This window comes from Lissotriton vulgaris, chromosome 5 (assembly GCF_964263255.1).
Source record: "Lissotriton vulgaris chromosome 5, aLisVul1.2, whole genome shotgun sequence".
NCBI lineage: Eukaryota > Metazoa > Chordata > Amphibia > Caudata > Salamandridae > Lissotriton > Lissotriton vulgaris.
The window spans coordinates 864,895,972-864,917,614 of NC_141693.1; positions in this window are offsets into that span (position 1 = coordinate 864,895,972).

A 21,643-nucleotide genomic window follows, 5' to 3' on the forward strand; every position below is an offset into this window, starting at 1 on the left:
TCGCTTTCGCCTCCTTCTCCTCCCCAGGGTGCTGTCCCTAAATACACAATCACAGTATGGGTGGAACGCCCCTTGACGCCCACCACGTACTCCTTCACATATGATGTAATTTCTAGCTCTTTCCATAGCTTCATTTCCTTGCGTCGTCTGTTAAGTTGACCTTGCTTCGTAGGCACCATCTTCGTCTTCTTGCTGGTGACTTCATTGACATTCCAATTGACACTTTCGGAGCAAAGTCTATCACCTCAACAGACCTTTAGTTCTTTACGACTATATTCTTAACCTCATTTGGTCCTGTGAACGGTCATTTCTAAACAAAACCCAAATTCCAAGCGTCTCTTATCTCACTTAGGCCATAAACTTCGTCCAGCATTGTCACCTTAAATCTAGCAAGACCTTTGACTCTTGTCTCGCACATTCAGATCAAGGCTATTCACGACTCCTGTGAGCCCACTAAATTACATACAGCGGACTACACTCCTGCGAACTCTTGGTCAGTTAGGTTAAAATCACATATGACCAAACCTTTCTAACATTCCTACAAACTCTTCTACACAGTATAACCTTTAACACACATTTATATATAATCGAATTTAGCAAAGCAATGATTATAAGTGAATACATTCTACATAGAACGCAACATTTATATTCTCGTGCTTACATAGCGCTATACATTCTCTGCACATTTCATCGCTTTATGTTTCGCCGTTTTCTCCGTTAATGATTACACACGTATATTCAGTTTTGCACGTTCTGCTGTTCTTGAGCATTTCTATACATTTCTATATTAGACCACTATGTATCCGGGCCTTTCTAATTCTAATACACTTTATAGAATAGATACATTTCCTATTACATTGGTTACATTGGCTAATTTTACGCTACAAGTGTTAACTTCATGTTACAGATTCTACGTTTATGCGTTATATGCTTGTGAATATGGTTCATACATACTTTTTATTCAAATTGCGCTCTCTCAGTTTCCCCCTTTGATGACCTCTAGGAGTCATCACTAAATGCAATTTGAATAACACCTTACACAGAACTAGTTACAATATTCCCTCTTTTTATCGTTTCGAGAGCTCTCAAACTTTTGTACTGTTGATCTTGCAAAGCAGCTATTCTCCTTTCTTGCTCTCTCATGGATCTTTGTAACCGGTTCGACCTATACCATTTGTACAATTTAACTAACCCTAACAATGTGATTATGCAAATCAATACTATTAATACAGGTTTTAATATATACCACACAACGCTTTTACCAAGGTTGGCAAACCAATTTTCAACCTTTCCTACTCCATGACCTACTTTCTCCCAAACATTTGTTTTTGATAAATCTTCGATTTCTTTATGTATCTGTGTAATGTTTTGTATGACTTTCTCAAGTGGTTTTGTATTATCTGGAATGTAAGTACAACATTCTTGGACCTTCAAAGCCTTGCAGACTCCGCCCTCTTTTGCTAGCAGTACATCTAAAGCAAGACGGTTCTGAAGAACCATTGCTCTAATCGACTGCATCTCTCCTTCTACTAGCATCAATGACCTTGCAGTACTTGCAGATAATCTATCTACAACTGTAGCTAGTCTCCTGATCTTAACATCGTTAAGTATCAAACCTAACATAGGAAACATTGCTCCAAATATGTCTCCAACTACTTCAGCATCTCCTATTTCCCTTTTTGTTCTTGTCGAAGCCTTTCCTTCTATGATCGCTAAATCCTTTGCATGATATATTTTGGGGAAGACAATTGCCAAGTAACACAAACCATACCAATTGTCAGGCAGTTTTACATAGGCATTTCTTCCACATACAAAATATACATTCGGAATCGCTTGCATCCCTTTCATGAAATCTTTCGTATAGTACTCTAACCTAAAAGCATGTTCGCAATTTACTTCACCTACAAATACACTCTCATAATACGTCTTGCTTCGAGTTAAACATAACTTTCCTTTCTGCGTTCTATCCAAAGCTATTGGACCATTGCAACCCTTCTTCTTGTGTGCTTTTTCTTCTTCGGTCCAATCTGTTTTCCATTGTCCTGACATTTTTAGAATCTTCTGCCTTCTATATCTGTCGTCTACTTGTCCTATGAACTTCTTCTCTACCTCTGACACTTTGCAAGTCAGATTATTTCTGCGTGCATATGAAGTATCTAATGTATCCCAAGGAAGAAAGAACTTCGTTAATCTATCTTCCTTTTTGTAATAGTCCCACTTATTCATTTGTTTATAATTCGGGACTTCAGGCAGTACCGAATCATAATTTGAAAAGTAGTACTCGAATCCTTCTCTACCATAAAATATACTGAGCAATAAACTACATGTTATCCCATAAGTCAGTGGGAGATGATGATATCTGATGCCTTCATCTACGGAAGCCGGCAATTGCATGCATACATAACATTCTTTGGCCTCCATGGCATCAATATACTCATACAATAGCTTGGCATATGCATTTGATCTAAAATTTCCCTGTGACTCGTCTACATGTAACCTACGGGCTTCATTTGCCAGTAACGTCTTTTCACGGATGACATTGCTCTCCTCCTTCTTCCCAACAAGAGCAGGTTTCAAAGTCGTTACAGGCTTTACATCTGTTGTCTCTTTTTCACTTGCATGTCCTATCATGTATGATGTGGTAACTACTGTAAATATAAGAAAAATTACTACCGCTATTAGTGTACCTATTATGCATTTGGCTTTTCGGTTTGGGTTGCCATTCTCCATGTTATCAAACAGCGTAGCTCTTTCCTTTTCGAAGAAAAGTTTCTTTTCAAGTCTTTGTCTTGCTTTGTTTGCTTTCTCAGTCTGTAAAGTGCTCTTAATCAACAAAAAGTCTCTTTTCACAACAATGTCTTTTTCTCTTCAGCAATAGACAACCCTAACCCTTCTCTGTCCTCTAAATGCAATCCCTAATTTTATTCTTCTTTCCACTCGGCGCTAGGTTATCTTCTTCTTTATAGCTTAAACACAAAAGTCTTTATGCATCTACAATTATTCTCGTACCTGCAGCTTTAATAACATGTTCCAACAGTTCTAAACGAATGACTTTTTCTTCTTGTTCTGGTATTTGATGACCAAAAGTTGGAAACTCTAATCGATTTAGCACTAGATCTTTGATCCGACTCAGGTAAGGGGGTATTGGAAGTGTGAAAGTCAGTAACCCCTCAGTCTCGATTCCAGGCGTCAACATCCATATCTCCACTGCCACAAATGGATCGAGAGTGATCACTTTCACTTCTTTCACTCTCCCAGATTTCTGTCCCCAAGACATCTGCTAGATAAGTCCACTCTGGGGTGGCGTACCTTCTGCAGGGCACACGTACCCTTCTTGATCTTCTTGGACTCTCAGATCCTGAATCTGTAGTTTCTTCTTCTTGATCCGATTCTTCAGAGATCGGGACAAGGGTTCTCTCTTGATTTGCTTTTGAGCTTGGCCTTCTCCTTCTCTCCGGCCAACTAGCTTCGTCACTCCTTGTCCTCCTGCTCCTTGTCCTTGGACTTGTTTCTTGATCACTCACAGCTTGTTCGGTATCTGATTCGAACTCCCAGGTACTCTCTTCTTCTGAGACGACTTCGGTCTCACTGGTGTCCTGACCGTCGTCGGCCTGCTCCGACACAGGCTCAGCCTCTTCGATCACCTCTACAGCTTGGCTTTCCCCCACTGTGGCTTCTCCGCTTTCCGCTGGATTCTCATCCGAGAGAGGAGCTGTTTCTTCCAGAGGTGTTGGCACTCTTCGGGTGTGTGAGGCGTGTATCCAGTTGGGCAAGCCTCCACACTTTACTGCAGTGTTCGTAACTAGTATGACTTGGAACGGTCCTCTCCAGCGCACGTCTAGACAGTTCTTCCTGACGTGCTTCTTCACCAGGACCCAGTCCCCCGGACACAGGTCATGGCACAAGTCTTGTGCTGATGGAACCTCTGCAGCCTGGACCTGGAGGGACACAGAATTAATGGCATCAGATAGTCCCTTGCAGTAGTCCAAGATCAAATCGTCTGTGATGTTCAACAACGCTGCAGTCGGAACCGATGGCAATCTCATAGCTCTTCCCATTAGCACCTTGTGTGGAGAAAGACCTGTTCTTCTATCTGGTGTGCTACGTATGCTCATAAGAACCAATGGAAGTGCATCAGGCCAACTCAGGGATGTCGATGAACAAACTTTGGCAAGTCTGGATTTTATCGTACTGTTAATTTGCTCTACGATCCCTGAAGCTTCTGGTCGATAACTGCAATGGAGCTTCTGGTCGATACTCAAGGCTGAACATAGCATCTTCACTATTTCACTGTTGAAATGAGTTCCTCTGTCCGATTCCAAAGAGGATGGCACCCCGAACCTCGGTATCAACTCTCTAAGCAACAATTTTGCTACTGTAAGTGTATCGCACCTACGTGTCGGGTAAGCTTCAACCCATCTAGAAAATATACAGACAATCACTAACACATATCTGAGTCGATTGCACTTGGGCATTTCAATAAAATCCAGCTGCATTCTATTGAAAGGCCCCCCAGACCTCCCTATGTGACTCAACGTGACTGGTGTTCTCTTTCCTACGTTTAGTTGCTGACAGATCGCACAACGCTGACATACTGCTTCTGCCGCTACTCTAAACTTCGGATTAAACCACGTTTGTCTGAATACTCTCACCATAGCATCTCTACCTATGTGTGCTGATCCATGCAATTTCCTTGCCATTGGACTAACAAGTTCATTTGGTAAAACTGCTCTCCCATCTGCAGAAATCCAAAAATTCATTTCACTTTTGATACATCCAGCTGTCTCCCATGCTTTTTTCTCATCATCTGGAGCATTTTCCTGAACACATTTTAACTCGTCCCATGTATCTACAGTGTCTAACAACATAGTCAATTCAGTTCTTTCCTGTATTCCCCCCACTTCTACATTGGTGTGAGAATAACCTTGTTCTGCACAGTAACGTGCTACCTCATCGGCATAACGGTTGCCTTGCGACACAAAGTCTACATTCTTCGTGTGCGCTGCACATTTGACAACCGCTATGGCTGTCGGACCTTGTAATGCCTCTAACAATAATCTCACGAATTCTCCATTCCTAATAGGAGAACCCGAGGACGTCATGTAACCTCTTTGAGACCATAACTGCCCGTAATCGTGAACTACCCCGAAACCATACTGGCTATCGGTGTATATGGTGACTCGAATTTTGTTACCTGCTAAACAGGCACGGGTCAAAGCAATAATTTCAGCTACCTGAGCGGAATGTACTCCTTCCAGGCAAGCGGCTTCCACAACTCTGGTAATTGTACAAACTGCATATGCTGCTCTCAGCTGACCGATATCGTCTCTTACGCATGAACCATCAACAAAGAATATTTCATCGGGGTCAGTCAATGGCTCATCTACGATATCTGGTCTCGGTTTGGTGCATAGTTCAGTCACATCAAGGCAGTCATGATCTGTACAAATTTCATCATCAATCTCATTTGGAAGTGGCATCAACGTAGCAGGATTCAAGACGGAGCATCTTTTTAGGGTCACATTCTCAGCAGCCTATATGACTTGCTCGTAGCGTGTGAGCCTGCTATTCGTCAGATGCTGAGTCTTAGTCCTGGTCATTAACAATTCTACGGAGTGCGGTACGTACACCACTAACTGATGTCCCATTACCACACTTTCACACCTTTCAATGCTGACACCCGTTGCAGCTACGGATTTGAGACATCCGGGCAACGCTGCGGCTACTGGATCTAATGTAGCCGAAAAATAAGCAACTGGCCTACGCGCATTGCCGTGTATCTGGGCCAAAACTGCTAAAGCGCAACCTTCTCTTTCGCAGCAGTAAAGCAAGAATGGCTTTTCGTAATCAGGCATTCCCAAAGCCGGGGCACGACACAAGTCCTCCCTCAGCTGCAAAAATGCCATCAAACAATCTTTGTCCCATGGTACCGGATCACTTACTCCTTTGTGCGTCAGTTGTAGTAACGGTTTTGCCTTCAGTGAAAAGTTGGCTATCCACTGTCGACAGTAACCGACCATGCCTAGAAACATCCTGACTTCTCTTTGTGTTTTAGGCGCGTTCATTTTCATGATCGCCTCTATTCTGTCTGGAGACACCTTCCGTTTTCCCTTTTCAATCCTATGGCCCAAGTATTGCACTTCGGTGAGACAATACTGCAATTTACTTGGAGACACCTTGTGTCCGTTCTCGGCCAAATGATTTAACAAGGTGATGGTGTCTACCTTGCAAGCTTCCTCAGTTTCTGACGCAACTAGGAGGTCGTCTATGTACTGGACTAGAACCGAGTTCTTGGGCAGTACTAGACTTTCAAGATTTTTCTTCAGCAGCTGGTTAAAAATAGATGGGCTTTCTGTATACCCCTGGGGAATACGACACCATGTTAAAACGCGATTTTCCAGCTTAAAAGCGAACAAATACTGGCTCTCCTCATCTAAAGGAATCGAAAAGAAAGCCTGGCACAAGTCTATCACTGTGAACCATTCAGCTTGGAACGGTATCTGAAACAATATCACTGATGGATTCGGTACCACTGGACAACATGAAACAACGATATTATTAATCTTTCGAAGATCCTGCACTATCCTGTATTTGCCACTAGGCTTCTGCAAACCCATAATCGGGGAGTTACATGGACTTCCCACGATCTCCTTCAGTATTCCCGGTTTAATCATGGATTCGATCACAGGCTTTATTCCTGCAATCGTCTCCGGTGTCAACTTGTATTGTGGTGTTCTTGGATACTCAGCATTGGGTTTTACCATGATCTTTACCGGTTCTACCCCTTTAATCAGTCCTATTTCTTCTCCAGTAAAATCCCACACCTCAGCTGACACTGTCTCCTTCAAGTCCTGTGGAAGCTCCTCCACCGTTAGGGTAGGATATAGTTCCACGCATTCCTGCGAGTTTACAACCTTAAAATCGGCATCATCATCGTTAGTCTGCACTTCTACTCCTTCAGGTGTGCAATATATTGTGCAATTTAGTTTACACAACAGATCTCTTCCTAACAGACACACAGGGCTAGAATCACAAATCACAAACTGATGTTCATCACTGTAATTCCCTATCTTCACTGACACTGGTTCAGTTAGAGGAATCGTCATTCTCCTGTTTGCGACTCCTACCACCTGAATCGTCTCTCCCGACATTGGCAAACCTGGGACTACCGCCGATCTCAAAGTGGATCGAGTGGCCCCCGTGTCTACCAAAAAGGTCGTAGGACATCCAGCCACCTCAGCCTCTACGTATGGTCCTCTCTGGTCTACTTCCAGGGCTGCTCCTAGAGTACAGTCTTCTTCCCTATTCACTCGTTGCCCTGTAAGAGGATCAACGTAGTAGCATTCTTCTCCTCCTACGAACAATGGCATTTGTCTATAGGTTTTTCCTCCATTTGTAATGCGAGGCGGTTGAGGGAACGGTGCTCGAGGAGTCTGAGTCCCCCCTTTGATAAACTTTCCCTTCGGGACTGCTGTTCCCTTTACCATGCTGGTTTGAACCTCATCCTCCTCCTGTTCTATTTCCCCCGTCTCGACATTATAGGGACACTCGCGTCTCCAATGTCCCACCTCGTTACACTGATGGCACCTCGTTGTCTTTTTTAACGTTGCGATATCTACCCTCGGTCTCGGTCTTTCTTCCTCATCTCTGCTCTGATTATTCTGTTTCTTTACTGGTGTTCCTGTTCCCTGTTGTCGCTGTCCACCCTTTCCAGCTGATTGCATCTGTACCAACATCAGCTTTTCCTTCAGTTTCTTTGCTTTTGAATCTATTTTGTCGCTACAGTACCTCGCATACCTCAGAATCTCATCTAAAGGTTTGTTCTGCCAACAAATCAAATGCTGTTGCATCATTAAGCTTATGTCTGGCCTCAATCCTAGGACAAACTTTGACACAAACTGTCCTATGTCTTTGGGGTCCATTACATCCAACCCACTGTACTGTTTGAATGCTTTCAGCAATCTCTCATAGAACTCGTGAACTGTCTCTTTAGGTTCCTGAGTTGTTCGATCTATCTTAACCCAGTCTATGTCTTGCACTGGCACCTTCTCTTTTAGCCATGCAATTACTCTTTCGTACTTTTCCATGACTCTCTCTGATGGACCATTTGTCTGGGCATCCCTCGCTGGTTCACAAGTGGGCCATTCGACACTAAGTTTGCATGCTGTCCACAAATCTCCGGGTACTACGATATCGAACAGAGTGTTCAAATCGATCCACAGTACCTTAGAGATCTTCACGAACCTCTCTACCTGCTTATACCACTCGACGGGGTTCTCTCTGAGTTTTGGAAAGGAATTGGTAAATGCCGCTAAATCCCCCCTACTCCAGGGCACATGCACGTAGCTTCCGTTCGCGATTTCTCGCAAAGGGAAAGCTTCCATTCGCATTAGCTCTCCATCCGGGGACCTTGTAAGTGAACTCCTTCTGACGGATCCCCTCTTAGACCATCTTTCCTCCCATTTATCCAAATTCCTCCACAATATAATACTCTGAATCAGTTCCCTTATGTGTACCTTCAGCGCGATCGTTCTACGCTCATCCAGATCCTGATCCGTGTAAGTTAGCCTATGGTTACCCTGTAAAGCTTTAGTTCGTGATAGGTCTATCATATACCTATTTGCCAAATTAGATAAATTTTCATGAGCTGACCTCGCTCTCCGAGTAACATCCTTAGACAAAAACAGTATTTCATCCGGTTCATACAGCTCTATCCTTTCCATTGCCACTGTGCCATCTATTATTTCATCCAAATCTGACTTCAAACTCATTACGTCGAGCCGTTTTGCTTTTATCTCGGCTATCAGTACCTCAGTCCTAGGTGGTTCGCTTACATCCCTCTCACCCCCACTACGAGCCCTACGTCTCGGTGCAGGTGAGTTATGAGGCGTCCTTCTTGTTTCTCTTTGTTCCCACCTCTCTAGATCCCAAGCTTTTCCATCCTCCCTTGGGGTATGGTGGAACATGGATCTATTCCCCATCACTACATTCTGTCTTTTCGGCTCGGTCTCTCTAGATGCGAGATAGGATCTTCCGTTCTGTTCTACATCACTGCAACTTCCTTGCTGTCTGGTGTCACTTAATAAATGGAAAGGTCCTTCACGGTCCTCCATGTTCCCGCGATCTCGTTCGTGATCACCGGATGTATGGCGAGACGTTTCGCGACTCCCTATATTCCCCTGACTTCGTCCATGATCACCGGATGCATGGCGAGACCCTTCACAACTCTCCATGTTCCCGTGATTCCAATGTCGCACATTTTCGTCCGGGGCATGGTGAGTGCACCTGAAACTATCTCGGTACTTCTGCGTCCTTCGTTCTCCCTCACTAAGGATGACGCGAGGCACTCCCCCACACCCTGCACTCCTGTCGTCGCACATTTGCCTATTGCCACTGGTAATATGGCAAGTATCTCCTTTGCTTCCTTGACTCCCTCTCTCCCACTCCGGGCTGCTTTCGCCAGCTCCGCAATGAGAGAGGATCCTGTTATCCTGATCTCTCCATTCTGCTTCTGTTTCTAACTTCTTATTCTGAGTCTCTTCGGCAGCATCCCATTCCTTCAAATACTCACTTAATTCCCTAAAGGTTTTCGGTTTCGGTCCCCTCAGATCCATCTGTCCTCTCTGACCCCCTTGTTCTATCCAGGGACCCGTTGCCGAATCCAATGGGGTACTCCGACTCATTGGTCCTAGCAACTGTCTTTGGGAATTGATTGTATTATTCCTACTCTCCATCTCTGCCCTTTCCCTGTCCCATCGTGCCTGTTCCTCCTGCTGGACTCCCTCTGGGTTGTAGATTGACACTATAGGACCTATGGTAACAGGTACTTGTAGAGCATCTGGCATTTGATACGACCTTGCATGCTGCGTTTCTGGCACCTTCTGGACCACAAATCTTCCTACTACTCTCTGTACGGGACTAGATTGAGGTACTTCCTCACCTTTCTTGGAATCCCACTCTGATACTGGGAGCGGTTTATATTCCCCCCATCTAGCTCCGTCCCCTTGCTGTAGTTCGGGACTTTCGGCTTCTCTGTTGTACGGAGGTGGTCTATCTGTTAATAGTCTCTCTATCAGATCCTCATCTGGCTCGCTATCCTCATCTTCTTCTAGAGGTTTCTTTTCTCCCGTAGCTTCTAACATTGTGAACAGTTTATCTGCTTCTATCTTCTGCACCCTCCACTTTTTAGCTTCATCGTCCCATTTAGCATCCTGCACTGCTTTTACCGATCGTCTCACTCTTTCTTGGCGTCTATTCAAGCTCTTTTCGTGTGCCGTTCTAAACCATGCACTAAGTGCTTCGAACTGTGTTGGCCTCGGTAGAGGTCTCGTTGCAAGCATTACTGCTTTCAGTTGGTTCAATACTTCTAGCTTAAACGTCCCGTATCTCGGAAACGTCAGTTCCTTATTCCCTTCTGTTAGCTTATTCCACTCAGAGATCCATAGTATTGAGTGTAAGCCTACATTCACTGCCATATGGTAAGCTGGTGTGCCTTCTGGTGGAGCTTCTTCTCCTGCATACAAGTTTCCTCTATCTCTCCTAAAGATTGCCCTTAAACGTTTAAAACACTTCATTTTCAAGAATCTACGATTTTCCTTAATTCTCTTCCTTATTTACTTCCTGATAACAAACCAACCAATCCCTACGCGGCTCTCGCTAATCGGCCTATCCCAGCGCGGCTCTACGCTGACCGACCAATCTCAGCGCGGCTCTACGCTGACGTCACTCGTCCCCTCTGCAGCAGTTCCCCTCCTTTCTCAGCTCGTCTCACGGTCTTGCATGCGTTTTCATTCATACGCCGAAAAATGACTACTTCCGTCCAAGCGATCACTTTTCTCTGACTGTACGGCCACAGTCTAACTGTAATTGTCACCTCAACTGACGAGACGTCTTCCCTCTCACGTTCAGACGCTCGCCTTAACTGATAGGTTACTTACACACAGTAAACGTCCGACCAGCGTCCGTTACTCATACACTCACTCTGTCACTCCCTCTATCATCGGTCCTTCGGGCGATCAATGGTACCTCATGACCCCCTTTACAATGGTAGACAATTACTCTGGGTGTTCGATACACCCGAACCACTTAAGCCCTTCTCTGGATCTTAAGATTTTATCCGGTTGCGCGCGCTCACAACCTTCCCTCAATCACACTACAGGCATTCAACTCCGCTTGACATTACAACACAAGTACAACACAAAACACCGCAATCTGGCAACGCATGACCCTTATACTCACTCTCGACCGACTCTGCTGCTTTTCTCTTGACGCACCGTCAGCACCGTCTTCGGCAGGGATTCTTCTTCTGGTCGTCGATGACTAGGGACCTTGGGGTAATCTAGACCTGACCTAGGTTGTCTTCCTCAAGAAGAAAACCATCTTTCTCTGCTACCAACTGCGGGGAATGAGATTTTGATACCCTTTTTGATCACTTAGATACTTATCTCATTCATCAATTTGGATCGATTATTTTCTGTCATTGAGTAAAAGACAACCCCCGCATAGGTTAAATTAACCCCATAAACTGACGCAACTCTGAAGGACCACTTACGACTGATGAAGTTTTAAAAGTTTAATATAAAATCAGAATTAAGTGCATATACAATCCTCTCAGGATAAGATTCAACAAGTATACAGGAACTAGAAGGAACATAAATTCCCTAAAGCACCTCAGTCTACAAAAGAATACAATTAAAGTCAATTCCAGAATCAGCAGATTAAAAAGCATAGACACAAAGTGGTTCTGTGGAAAATTGTTACGTTTTGGTGAACATCATCTGCGCCATCTTGCCTTTTTCTGATGCCACACTTTTTTCATGTGTCCCCACCATTTTAGCTGCTCTGATCAGAACCACTCTCTGCGCGCCCCTGACCCCCAACACGGACCTTCACCCTCACCAACACCCCCACGCACTGATCACTCCCGCTTCCAGATGCCTTGAGCGTAAGCGGCAGCCATTTTAAGCACCATGGCCTCCCTGCCCCTTCCCTGATAGCCAGCGCGTCTCTCGCTCTCCTATCCTCGCAGGTATCCCCCGCACGCTGACAACCCCCTCGCTCTCACATGCCTTGGGCCATAAACCCCTCTTCAGCGCAGCTCTGCCACAGAATCCCATCCTGTTCCCAGCGCGACACCTCCCTTCATTCCTTTCATGGTCCCAAGTCCTTTGATACAAACCCCTTTTCCTGTGTCCCCGTTTGTCTTCCTTGTTCCCAGGCCGCCACCTGGCCCTGCGGATACTGTTTATTACCCCGTACAGTAGGAAGCTTCCCCTGCCCATCAAAGGGCCCTCGAGTTGATCAAAGCCCCCACCCTATGAGATCCGATCAAACTCCACACATTCCGTGAATCGGCGGAATGTCCAGCTGCGCGATAATCATCACCTGTTGTGACCGGGGTGGGGAATTCCACTGCAAATATATGTGGGAACGGGCCCGAAGGGGAGATTCCGAGGATGTTCTTTCACATGCCAAAATGTTACAAGAATGTGTTACATGTAATAAAGATCCTAATCCTATGTATAAAAGGCCAGGCCTCCGAGATGCGAGCAGAGCACCTCGTGACGATACTTGCTGTCCGAATTGATGTGTTCTCCTCCGGAGAGAATAAAACCCCGTTTCCTGCCTTTCAGTCTCCAGCGCCTGCTTCTTCATTGATTAATATTGGTGGGTCATAGAGGCGATACCGCCGGGCAACACAGAGAAGGGTCTTTGGTTACTGGTTGTCTTTGCACCCTTCTTACAATTGGCGTCCCAAGCGTGGGGCCCATCAGCGACTCGTGGATCCAGTGGGAGAGGTCCTGACGACAGAGTGAACGACTGCAACGATCGGAAGGTACCCTGTCCGATAGACCCTCGTCTGACAGCCGATCATCCGAACTTCACTGGTTCCGAACAGACCTCTCTCGAGTGATCTACGGTCCTGACTGGGAACCATCAGGAGTGCCACGAGGAGTACGAAGAGAAGAGGACGATCGGGCGCTGGATTCGGAAGACAAGAAACTGTCCATGCGGTCCGGGTAAGGTCGTGTAAACACGACGAATTGCGACAGTGATTGATAATTGATGAGAAAATACTAGTATTACTTTTTGTTAATTTATTGGAGATTCACTGTCGGCAAACGGAGAAACAACCGGCTCTCCCTTTGCAAACAGTGAAGGATAGGTACGCATCCGTCGGACCTATCTTTCTCCCCCACTGAACAATTGCCCCTCCCCATTGATTAACTGTTACAGATTGTTTTCTGGAGATTCTCTGTCTGCAAACAGGGAAGAATAGGTCCCCTCTTTGCAGATAGTGAAAGGGTAGGTGACGCAGACCTTTGCGAACCTACTCATTCTCCCCATTGACCATTTTTATTTATTGACCTAACATTGATTGCCCGAAATTGGTTCATGAGGTATTCACTGCCTGCAAACAACGTAGAATAGAAATATTCTGTCTAGTCTTTGCACACAGTGATAAGATAGGTAGTGCTGACTATTATCCCCATTTGTGATCCGTCATGCCTGTCTTCTCCCCACTGATGGATAGCTGGTTCAGCCCGGACCGTTTATTAGAGGTGGACCATCTAGCCCCGCTGGAAGGCACCCCTAATAAAGACATGTTCACAAAGTATGGATTAATTACCATAGCCTATAGTAAGCTATGGCATAAGTATACCAAAGCAGACCAAGAGAAGCAGTGGCCACTAATAGGATCCTTCGATTTAGACAAAATAGAAACGGTAGAAATAGCCCTTCGTAATAATAAGACAACGCCTATTATGCTCGATAGTCTCGGTATGTGGCGCAAAGAAGCTACGCAACGAAAGGAAAGAGACGAAGTCAAAGTAGTTAAAGAAACGCGACAGGCAACCCTCCAAACGTCTAGTAGGCAAAAGGAAGGGCCAGCGACGACACAGTTCAGAGGATTAGACATAAAAAAGGGACAGTGTAAAGGGATGTGCCGACGGGACAACCCCGAGACACAACGACCCAAAAGTAATCCCCCAACACTATGCACAGGACGAACATATTTAAGGCAAAACCAATGTGCTTTCTGTAAATGTCTCGGGCACTGGAAAGCCCAATGCCCGACTCTACAGAACATAAGTAAGAGCGGAGGGTCGACAGAAATAACAGGCCGGCAGGAAGGGAAAAGGCGCGAGGCAAAAACAAATCAGACTAACACGGACAGGACGGATAGAACCACCACGTTCGATTATGCTCGATGGCACAAATTTCGTCAGACTAATTTTAACGACATGTTAGAGTTCTGGGACTGATTGCCCCCCTGTTGCCCCCCACTCTGAAAAACAAAAGCAAATACAGGCCTGCGTAGACAACCTCCCGTTAGAAAAAGGACTCAGGGAAACCAAGCATCTGTTATATAATTTAGGATTTAATTACGATAAAGATAACACACAACCAACGATAAATAGAAAAACTAGTAAAACATTCTTTAGAGTAAACTGTACTAATAGGAACAATACAAAACATATTACGCTCACTCCGGAAGTTCTCAAAATGTAACAGGTCGACAATCCCGCCCATCCGGAAGATGAAACACGGCACGTGTGGGGCGGGGCCTGCCAACGACCATAGCCCAAACGAAATCGCCGGCGAGAAGGTACCGGAGGCTACACCAGCCGACTTGAAATGGTCTTCCCATGCTGTCCTTCCTGGGGTGACATCCCCTGGGCCACGAGTAGGGAGGGGGGCGGCAGATGACCCCCTCCCTCGTATCTCCTGGTCCGGCCATCACGAATTCCTCCTTCGAACTGATGCAGGGTGGGCTGGGAGGGAGAGGCGACGCGGACGAACCTCTCCCACCTCCACAGGTAGGAGGTTTCCCAGCCCCGGCCCGGCGCCGAAATCCTCCAGCCAGGCCACAGATCTATTTGCGTAGCACAGGACGTACAATGTTCAACGGGCCTATTTCCGCAGCACAGAACATACAATGTCCGACGGGCATACTTGTGCAGCACCGGACATACAATGGTCCCCCAAGAGTCGGAGTCAGGGGTGTAGGGTGGTCATCATGTGCACCCCTGATTCAAAGGGACGGCGTGGGCTGCGCCAGGAGAGGGAGGCGGCACGGACGAGCCTCCCCCACCTCCCCAGATGAAGGCTCCACAGCTGCACCCTGGCGCCCCGAATCAAATGTCCTGCTCCAACAGCATGATGCTCTGTCTTTGTCGCCACAAGAAGTTTTCTTCCACTCCTGAAAGACACGACGAAGGGCGGCGGCTGCAGGGTCTCAAAATGGCGTCTGGGCTCTCTGGAAGGCGGGTCTAGGCCGCTGGAGTAACTTTGTCCGGAATTGCAACTCGGGCACTTGCCCACCTGGGCACGAGCCCCCACCTCCGACAGCATCCCCACAGCTTTGAAGATTCTACCAGAGTCCCAGAAGCCCTCGGCCCCTACAGGCTTCCGGTAGGGAACAACTGGAACGACCACGACATAGCAGCAAGATGGTGGTGCTCTCGTGTCTGCACCAGCTTCAGTCTGAACCACCCAGGAACATTGTGGGCTAACGAATTCGAGTGAGTTCCGGCTGAACCTCAACGTGACCTGGTAGGAAAGATTCTACCTCCCTCCCCTCTTGATTGACGGTCCACATTACCAGCCCCTCTGTTAGCACAGGTTTTTGAACTGCCGAAAGGGATTCTGGTGCAACCAACCCGCCATCGCCCAAAATGGCGCCGGTATCAATAGGAACTTACGAACACCGCATGGTGTTCTTTAGCTAACAAGACTTGATGTTCTGAGATATGTATGTGAACCTTTGTACACTTGACGAAAAAGGGAGGAGGGTTCACTTGGCAAACATTTGAAAGGATCCCGTTAAAATGTTGATTTCAATGTATGATTTATAATGATATTTATTATGACCAATACCTAACGTCGCTTATGACGCACACCCACGGTAAACGTATAGGAAATACGATTGCGATTAGTATGACTGTGTTTCCAATCATGAAATAAATGCCTCCTTTTTCCTCAACTATTAATAGACATTTTTAGTTTCTCGCAAATAACTAAGTAGACCTTTTTTAATGTTTTTAAATGTTGCAAAAATAGCCCCCCTACTGTATGTGCTTCAGTCACCGCCATGTTCGGTCAAAATACGATTGCACTCGCACCTTTTACTTACTGAACGATTATGCAAATAAAGGTTTGCAAAACTATGAACAGTTATCGCATACTTTTGTAAAATGTGGGAGTTGGTGGGAGGGCTTTTCTGTGCGCAACCGCTCTGCTCTTTTTTTTAGGTTATGTGAAAAAAAAAAAGGGTTGGTCGGCCCCGGATGGATGATTGAATCTAAGGTATGATACGCTGCCACCAAATGTGCGACTGAGCTCGGGAACTAACACATGAAGAAGGACCTCGACTTCTGAGAATGGGTAAAGCGAAGCAGTGTAGATGGTAGAATGTTACAAAGGTACGATACTCGAAGGTACTCAGGAACGGGGTTGACCGAAGAACTAACGTGCCTTCAGCACCTTACAGACGTTGAGAAGTGATTTGAGAAGCCCGATAGCCGGACTCATCCACAACCCAGACACCTCGCACTAGGTGCAGTATCTAGCGTTGTGCCTATTACGCATTTCCTCTTTTACTGACTCGTATGCATTTCATTACCTGTGTTCTATGTTCCATGATGCAATCGCTGTGAGGACAGTTACTCACTGTGTATGCTGACAGAAGATCTGTATGGATGCGCTCTTACTTGTGGAGTAAACCTAACCTTATGTTACTTCGATTCATCTTTTAATTCATTCCTATGATGCTATACTAGACACCTCTGATTTCATTTTAGCGTTCTCCCACACCCTATCTATAATGCCACGCCCAGACCGTCTTCCCCCTGTACAACCTATCGCTCGCCACCCTCACCACACTGCCCCCTCCCCCTCCTTCTTGGCTCTAGAAACCAAGACCCCAGAGATTATATCCCGAGGAGATAAGACGAGTAAGTGGTAAGTAAAGGTCTTTTCGTACCCATACGTTTGATATGCTTGAATGTTGCCCCCCCCCCCCTTCCTTTTTCCTCCTACCTTTCTCACCCTCTGCAGGTTACCTTGGAATCACGACCAGGAGATAGTAGAGATCTGGTACCACGCCATGTCCGATACCTGAAGCAGACCTACACTGCGAGATGGCTCCCAAAGATACCCAACTCAATGCATGTCCTTATGTCTAACGTTGGGTAATGCACTGAATAGCCTAAATAATACACGGTCATTCTCCATGTCACACGTGTACTATTTAGCCTATTGTTGCTCTCTCTCTCTGTCTCTCTCTCTCTCTCTCTCTCTCTCTCTCTCTGTCTCTCACTCCTCCACACTTTTACTCTTCCTAGCGACTGGCACCTAATTGGCGAACCTGGTGCACCACCTAATTGGCCCCAAATACCACAAGTATTTGCACAAATTTGTCCTAAATGAAATTATATCGATACCACGTTACTACCTCTCCTTTTCTGCTAAAAATGGATGAAAATTAGATTGGCCAAAAAGGAAAGGGACAGGTAAGACGACTAAAAGTTCCCTAATCTGACCCGCAATAAGGGAACTACTTGTCAGTGGCTTCTATGATAAAAAATGTCTATGGTAATGCAACCTTCCCCGTCCCAAGTTGTCTCAGTACCCCAAGCAGTAAAAATGATCAAGACATCCCCGTCTTCCCAGAATGCCCCCAGTTTCGTATCAGCTGCCCGGAAGGAGAGTCCGAAGAATGTCCCTTGCCCCGATACGCTACGTTACTAATAGTCTCCCATAAGGCTCCTCTCCCCCCACAGATAAGTTAAATAGTCATCGCAAACCCCGAAGTTTTTTTTGATGAAATAACCATGTTGTAAGAGACTATGTAGAAATTAGAATGATGTGTGCAAAGTTAAAATCAGATCGGAAAATACAAGAACTTGTTGCGATAAAACCTGTTGAAAATAAAATGTTTAGCAGAAAGATAAGGTGCAATGGTATAATGAAAAATCGTTTAGCCTGTGTTCATCCCTCAGAAAGATACCTATCAGATTATGGTGAATAGCACGTTGCACTTTTTCATAAAATGCAAAGCCCTGAAGACCGATCTAGTCTTGCAAAGGCTCGTACTAGGGAAATAGGTCTCTGCCAGAAGAACTGACATGACTGTAATAAACGAATGCAATAAATGGGTATCAGACCTCGTACCACGACAAATGAATGTAATGACCAACAAAACACCAAAGAAATAGCCACAAAGGAAAATTTTTGGGAATCCAGCGAACCTATCATCAATTGTTTGCAAACCTCGATGCAGCGGATGTATACCCCAGTTGCTTGGGGTTGGGAGAGAAATAGATTTATGTGATTACTTTCCTCTGCAAAATCTCTAAAGACTGTCTTTTCAAACTCATTCAGGGGTACCACTGTCGGAGGAGAAAGAGACCGGATGTGGGAGCACGCGGCCTATCCGAAGATCGTGGACCATCAGCGACGGTGACCAAGGCGAGACTGTAACAGTAAGGAGTCGCAGGACGAGGCATTATTTCCGACAAAACGAAAGGAAGGGGCTGACCTGAGGCCCCTGCTCTATGATCGACGTATGCCGAGAAGTCCCCGCTCTCCGAAACTGGTTATGGACCCGTCTGTCTAAAACTTTCCGTCCCCCTGGTCTGTTCCCGACTTGGCCCTGCTCCATCCCCTCCTCCTCCGACCTACCATAAGGACTACTCACACACACCCCCCCCCCCTTTTCCACCTGAACTTTCAAAATCCTCCAAATCCTATTGAGCTATCCAGAATGAGGTATTTCCTGCGTCTAAAGGGAGGAAGCTCCGACTAAGTAGACCACGAACTATGTTAATCTCAGAACGGTGACCTAAACTCCACCAAGGGTCACCCCAAAGAGAAGATGAACGAAGTATGTGGTTCTACCCGCTGCTGAACGCCTCGAAGATGACGGAAACAACAGGAAGTACCCACCACAGAGACTCAAGAAACAAACAGACTCCACAACTCGAAGACCATTGCACTTTTTCATCACAATACTTTTCTGTCTTCTAATAACTGTGCTCCGGGTTACAGAAGAAAATGCACCTGCCCCAAAACCGTAACGCATTTCTCCATGAGGTCTGGTGAAACGAAGCAAAGACGTACTCTCGCCCGCAGACCTCCAACGACTCAACCCACATGAACATTCCTGTTGAAAGAACGAATTGTAATACAGGTGCTTAACGGTGTCAACGGAAGACGGCAGAGACTGTTGAGAATTAGCTAATAATGGTTCACGACCATAAGACACTGGAGACCTTGATTATTTTTTGCTATGTCTCATTTCTCTCCCAACCACCATTGAATCTGACTATACTCCTACCGAGTACAAAAAGGACTTACTTACCAGTTCCTATTCCAAATGACTATAAGCATCTATGATCTGTACCCAACACCCCCGCTATGTAATTCCAGTCTGATATTGCATTACTATGACTTTTTCTGCAACAAGTTTAGCGAAGAACCCGCCTACTAGATGACAAGATTTTCAACTGTGATATTTATAATGTGATATTTATGTACAGTTCCTTTGCCTAGGTATCCATCCCCTTACTTATGACCACCACAGTAGATATAGATAGGAAATAGGCCAGCAAGATGTCTTGGAAATGTTAAAGGGAGGACTGTGGAAAATTGTTACGTTTTGGTGAACATCATCTGCGCCATCTTGCCTTTTTCTGATGCCACACTTTTTTCATGTGTCCCCACCATTTTAGCTGCTCTGATCAGAACCACTCTCTGCGCGCCCCTGACCCCCAACACGGACCTTCACCCTCACCAACACCCCCACGCACTGATCACTCCCGCTTCCAGATGCCTTGAGCGTAAGCGGCAGCCATTTTAAGCACCATGGCCTCCCTGCCCCTTCCCTGATAGCCAGCGCGTCTCTCGCTCTCCTATCCTCGCAGGTATCCCCCGCACGCTGACAACCCCCTCGCTCTCACATGCCTTGGGCCATAAACCCCTCTTCAGCGCAGCTCTGCCACAGAATCCCATCCTGTTCCCAGCGCGACACCTCCCTTCATTCCTTTCATGGTCCCAAGTCCTTTGATACAAACCCCTTTTCCTGTGTCCCCGTTTGTCTTCCTTGTTCCCAGGCCGCCACCTGGCCCTGCGGATACTGTTTATTACCCCGTACAGTAGGAAGCTTCCCCTGCCCATCAAAGGGCCCTCGAGTTGATCAAAGCCCCCACCCTATGAGATCCGATCAAACTCCACACATTCCGTGAATCGGCGGAATGTCCAGCTGCGCGATAATCATCACCTGTTGTGACCGGGGTGGGGAATTCAACTGCAAATATATGTGGGAACGGGCCCGAAGGGGAGATTCCGAGGATGTTCTTTCACATGCCAAAATGTTACAAGAATGTGTTACATGTAATAAAGATCCTAATCCTATGTATAAAAGGCCAGGCCTCCGAGATGCGAGCAGAGCACCTCGTGACGATACTTGCTGTCCGAATTGATGTGTTCTCCTCTGGAGAGAATAAAACCCCGTTTCCTGCCTTTCAGTCTCCAGCGCCTGCTTCTTCATTGATTAATATTGGTGGGTCATAGAGGCGATACCGCCGGGCAACACAGAGAAGGGTCTTTGGTTACTGGTTGTCTTTGCACCCTTCTTACAGTTCCGTTGTGTCATCTACAAAAAGAATAAAAAACAAGTTAATTCTGTCCCTACTCTATACTAGGTGACATCCCTACTTCGCAAATTCCTTACCTAAAAAAGGTGTCAGCAGTTTGACTTCCAAAGAAGTTCAAACTCTCTTAGCCTCTAATGGTAACTTATATCGAGAAACAGTACCCTCTCTGCCTACCCATCCGCTCTCTAAGGGTCCTCGGCCTACTGCTCTCTTGCGCTCTGATCTCTCTCAGCGCTTGCTCCTCGCTTTCGCCTCCTTCTCCTCCCCAGGGTGCTGTCCCTAAATACACAATCACAGTATGGGTGGAACGCCCCTTGACGCCCACCACGTACTCCTTCACATATGATGTCATTTCTAGCTCTTTCCATAGCTTCATTTCCTCGCGTCGTCTGTTAAGTTGACCTTGCTTCGTAGGCACCATCTTCGTCTTCTTGCTGGTGACTTCATTGACATTCCAATTGACACTTTCGGAGCAAAGTCTATCACCTCAACAGACCTTTAGTTCTTTACGACTATATTCTTAACCTCATTTGGTCCTGTGAACGGTCATTTCTAAACAAAACCCAAATTCCAAGCGTCTCTTATCTCACTTAGGCCATAAACTTCGTCCAGCATTGTCACCTTAAATCTAGCAAGACCTTTGACTCTTGTCTCGCACATTCAGATCAAGGCTATTCACGACTCCTGTGAGCCCACTAAATTACATACAGCGGACTACACTCCTGCGAACTCTTGGTCAGTTAGGTTAAAATCACGTATGACCAAACCTTTCTAACATTCCTACAAACTCTTCTACACAGTATAACCTTTAACACACATTTATATATAATCGAATTTAGCAAAGCAATGATTATAAGTGAATACATTCTACATAGAACGCAACATTGATATTCTCGTGCTTACATAGTGCTATACATTCTCTGCACATTTCATCGCTTTATGTTTCGCCGTTTTCTCCATTAATGATTACACACGTATATTCA